Below are 5,452 nucleotides of genomic sequence, written 5' to 3'. Positions count from 1 at the left end.
TAATCCTGCCGCGACTGCATCTTGAGTATAGTTACTCCAAGAAACTCTCTCGGATGAGTACTAACTAGAAAGAGCACCATGGGGACGGGGAGGGTTGGATGGAAATCTCACCAGGATGAGGTCGAAAATGAACCAGGAGGTGCCGAAGAGGAACACGAACAGGGACAACAGGAACAGCATGAACTCCAGCCATCTTCGACCAACCTCTGCACAAGCACAACCACACGCATGTCTCATGATTCAGTAGCACGTACACCAGACTGTTGACTGTGGATTTCAGAAATGTGTGCGTGCGTACCGTGAAGACGGCGATCCATGAAGCTGATCGTGACGTTGACGCAGGGCACGGCGATGGCACCAAGCCGCGATGCCGCCGCCGAGGACGACGAGGGAGAGGACTAGGACCCCCGCTCGCAGTCGGTGGTGGCGACCAAGAACATACAAAGAGTACAAGAACAAATAAAGCTCATGGTTACACTTAATTCACATTTTCTAACTCTCTTTTTACATGTATAAGATGCTAGAAATAAGATGTAGAGTTTTCAAAAAATAATCAACACACTTGCATTTTGTAGTGCTACTGTGTGCACTGGGCAACAATCATTGATGGACTTAATTCAAAACACTTGTAACATAACAGAAGCAGGGTGAACAGGGTACCGCATTTGATACCAACTGAGAACACTTATTACATAACAAGACAAGAGCAAAGTGAACTTAGTGTCGCAGTGTTGTTTAAGAGAGCGGCTCATTCAATTTAAATTCACACCGAATGAGGCCAAAACCAACTTACATGATCTGGTATAAATCTACCAAATACCCTATCTCCGCAACATCACAGAACACATGAACTAAACCTAACATACAAGAGAGGTCACGACCAATATACATGACCTAGTAAGGAACCAAGGACCTTCAGTAGAAACCACCAAAACCTCGGCACGATCCACAGAAACAATATTATTCTACCATTTGATTAAAGCTAGAACACTACGACGCTGCATACATCTCCCTATGCAGCAACTAAAATCAAGTGTCTTCGCCATACACAAGACCAACACGATACCAAAATGATCTATTGCACAACCACGACAGTTAGTACCAGCCAACACAGTTAAAGTTGCATCCACGGATCATGGCAACTGGAGAGAAGTGATATACCTCGTTGATGGCGAGCATCTGGCCGTTGGCCTTCTTCACCTTCTTGAGCTTCCTCGGGAAGTACCTGCGCGCAAACAACCAAACAATCAAACACATAAGCGCCGACGAAACCAGCGCGCGAGGAAGATCAAGGTCGGCGGAGGAGACTGACCAGAACTTGGACTTGGCGCGGACCTCGTTAGTGGTCCAGAGCTTCATGCGGTAGATCTTGGGCTGCTCATCGCCGGGGGTCGGCAGCGCGCAACCCACCACCTGGTACTGGTGGAACTGCACGCAAACACAGAGAGGTCAGCCACGATGGGGGTAAGATCGACGGCGCGGCGGATCTAGAGGACTGGGGGAGGACGGTGGGGCGGGGAAGAGAGAGAGAGAGAGAGAGAGAGAGAGAGAGAGGGAGGAGGAGCTTACCCTGTGGGCAACCATTCTGGCGAGCTCTTAAGACCAGAGTGCGGGGCGGCGAGCGCGGGGCAGCGAAGCGAGAGGCGAGGTTGGATACGTAGTGCTAGAGGAAGGAGGAGGCGGCGGTGAGGGGGTGGGAGGCGGGAAGGGGGAGGGGCACCGCTGAACTATATCGATGCCATGGACGACGACGAGCACTCCCCTCCACCTCCGCCCCCGAAGCTCATCTCCATGCCTCCTCCCTGGTCACCGACGCCTTGCGCGCCGGAGATGGCTGTCGGCCTAGATGGCGGCGACGGAGAGGGAGTTCGATGAGTGGGTGGGGAGAGGGAGTGGGTGGATCTGGCCACCGGTTGAGGGGAGAGGAGGGGGAGCAGCAGCGGAGAAGGGGGATCCGACGGGTTGTGGCGCAGGTTGAGGTACGGGTGTAGGGTTAGGGAAGGGAGGTGGCTTGGGGGTGGCGATGTGGTGGGGAAGGGAGGGGTCGGGGTGGCGATGCGACGAGGATGGGCGCGGGGAGGCCATGGATGCGGGGAGGTCGCCGCCGGCTGGTGGGATCGGGGGAGGGGGATCTGAGGGGGACGAGGGGAGAGGAAGAAAGAAAGAACGAAAGAAAGGAGGCGGGGGGTGGTGGATGGAAGATGCCAGCTAGGGTTTCGCCTCAGGTGGGGTTGGTGGGGGAGGCGAGGAGCGACGGCTACCGTTGGATCCGGGAAGATCCAATGGTGTTTTGTGCATGATCTGTGTGCCTTGTCCATGGACCAATCAGAACGCAATACAATATTATGACCAATTGAATTGGTCGTGATAAATTTAAAAATAAGATGTTAGATCATCTTAGCTATTTACTTGACCTGATACATTGGAAAAAAATGAAACAAATGAAAAACCTTCTCATCATGTCATCAAATGTGACCTAGTTTTTAGAAGAAAAAAATAACAAAATAGTAATAAGGAACTTTTCATTTTCTTTGCACGAAAATTCATTTTTCATTTTTCGAGTGCTCAAAATGAGTTTTTGTGTGAAGAACATACCAAATATTTGTTGCAAAATTGTATTAAATCATTTTCTAAAATACTAGACCATATTTAATGTACAAATAACCAAATGGTTGGGTGTCAAAACTTTTAATCCACCTCTCGTGAAAAAGACAAATTTCCGCCGATTCAGTTGGAAGCGGGTCAAATTTGAACTACAGCTGCCTCATAGTTTGCTATTTATTTTTTCCAAAAATCATTTCTATGTATATAAGTACCTATTTAATCAGAGAAACACCAAAAAAATTCCAAGATTCAACCACTAGCTAGGAACGGTCAAGCCCGCCGTTTTGACCGCATTTTGAAACGGGCATAAAAAATTCAAAAAAAATCAAAAAATTGGAAAACCTTCGCATTGTGTCATTGTATGTGACCAAGTTTCCAGGAAAAATAATAAACTTGTAATACGGAAATTATTTTAGAAAAATGTTCTCATAAATGAGCTATCATGTGTGAAGATTCATGGATTTCAACCCAAACGCTCAATCTCATTGTCATATTCATGGCATAGTTTGTTCAAATGATCTCATATTGTGCACAAGGGTGCATCTTGGAATTCCAAACAATGTTGCCAAAGGGAGTTTTCATTTTCTTTGCACGGAAAATTCATTTTCCATTTTTCGAGTGCCCGAAATGAGGTTTTTTGTGAAGGACCTACCATATATTTGTTGCAAAATTGTACCAAATTATTTTTATAAAATATTAGGACATATTTAATGCACAATTGACAAAATGATTGGGTGCCAAAAGTTTTGATCCACCTCTGGTGAAAAAGACAAATTCCCGCCGATTCAGTTGGAAGCGGGTCAAATTTGAACTGCAACTGCCTCATAGTTTGCTATTTATTTTTTCCAAAAATCATTTCTAGGTAGATAAGTACCTATTTAATCAGAGAAACACCAAAAAAATTCCAAGATTCAACCACTAGCTAGGAACGGTCAAGCCCGCCATTTTGACCGCATTTTGAAATAGGCATAAAAAATTTAAAAAAAATCAAAAAATTGGAAAACCTTCGCATTGTGTCATCATATGTGACCAAGTTTCCAGGAAAAATAATAAACTTGTAATACAGAAATTATTTTAGAAAAGTGTTCTCATAAATGAGCTACCATGTGTGAAGATTCATGGATTTCAACCCAAACGCTCAATCTCATGGTCACATTCATAGCATAGTTTGTTCAAATGATCTCATATTGTGCACAAGGGTGCATCTTGGAATTCCAAACAATGTTGCCAAAGGGAGTTTTCATTTTCTTTGCACGGAAAATTCATTTTCCATTTTTCGAATGCCCGAAATGAGGTTTTTTTTGTGAAGGACCTACCATATATTTGTTGCAAAATTGTACCAAATCATTTTTATAAAATATTAGGACATATTTAATGCACAATTGACAAAATGGTTGGGTGTCAAAAGTTTTGATCCACCTCTGGTGAAAAAGACAAATTCCCGCCGATTTAGTTGGAAGCGGGTCAAATTTGAACTGCAGCTGCCTCATAGTTTGCTATTTATTTTTTCCAAAAATCATTTCTAGGTACATAAGTATCTATTTAATCAGAGAAACATCGAAAGTTTTCCAAAATTCAACCACTAGCTAGGAACGGTCAAGCCCGCCGTTTTGACCGCATTTTGAAACGGGCATAAAAAATTCAAAAAAAATCAAAAAATTGGAAAACCTTTGCATTGTGGCATTATATGTGACCAAGTTTCCAGGAAAAATAATAAACTTGTAATACGGTAATTATTTTAAAAAAGTGTTCTCAGAAATGAGCTATCAAGTGTGAAGATTCATGGCTTCCAAGCCAAATGATCAATCTTAGGGCCACATTCATGGCATAGTTTGTTCAAATGATCTCATATGCACAAGGGTGCATATTAGAATGGCAAACAATGTTGCCTAAGGAAGTTTTCATTTTCTTTGGACGAAAAAACCATTTTCCATTTTTTGAGTGCCTGAAATGAGTTTTTTTGTGAAGGACCTACCATATATTTGTTGCAAAATTGGACCTAATCAATTTTATAAAATACTAGGCCATATTTAATGCACAATTGACAAAATGGTTGGGTGTCAAAAATTTTGATCCACCTCTGGTGAAAAAGACAAATTCCGTCGATTCAGTTGGAAGCGGGTCAAATTTGAACTGCAGCTGCCTCATAGTTTGCTCTTTATTTTTTCCAAAAATCATTTCTAGGTAAATAAGTATCTATTTAATCAGAAATACATGGTTTGATGGCGAGACATCGAGGTTTGGACGGTGGCCGAGGGCCCCAACTCTAGAGCACGTAAGCTCGCATGCCCGCCGCGTGGTCACCGCGTGACCGTGGCGTTGCCATGTGTTCTGGGCGGCCTAGGCATGTATAGTGTGTTGGGCACTCCCCAGGTAGGTGCTAGGAAGAAAATCACAACATAAGATTCTCATGAGGAGACCGATCGATGCTCAAACATGAATAAGCAGCCAAGTGTTTGATTTGCGGTACGGGAAATGCACATGGCTAATGGGCGTGAGTTTTGGATGAGGATGATCAGTTACTAAGAAGACTGTCTTCACAAATTTTCACCTCAAAAGGAGGAGCCTAGGTGGTACTTGCTTTACAAAGTACCACACTGGACATAAATACGAATATTGAAGCTGGGCTCAAAATAATGAATGGATTGAGTTGGCATTTGGTGGAGGATGGTTATTTGGGCATAGAAAAGCACTGTAGAAAATGGATACCATTTGGACATGCCAAAGTGGTACTTCCTTCACAAACTGTTGTTCTGAACAGAATAGGAAAATGAATATTTTTGAATTATTTTTGAACTAGGAAAGGAAGGTTTTTACATATTCGACGAAGATATGACCCAAAGAATTT

At 43.5% G+C, this 5,452-nt stretch overlaps 1 pseudogene; it reads left to right on the top strand.

The window, feature by feature from the left end:
- The first annotated feature begins 315 nt into the window (after nucleotides 1–315).
- Nucleotides 316–1,491, top strand: LOC119300011 (annotated as a pseudogene).
- The last annotated feature ends 3,961 nt before the right edge of the window (nucleotides 1,492–5,452 follow it).

Source organism: Triticum dicoccoides, chromosome 5A (assembly GCF_002162155.2).
Source record: "Triticum dicoccoides isolate Atlit2015 ecotype Zavitan chromosome 5A, WEW_v2.0, whole genome shotgun sequence".
NCBI classification, from domain to species: Eukaryota; Viridiplantae; Streptophyta; class Magnoliopsida; order Poales; family Poaceae; genus Triticum; species Triticum dicoccoides.
This window is presented reverse-complemented; position numbering and strand designations above follow the sequence as displayed.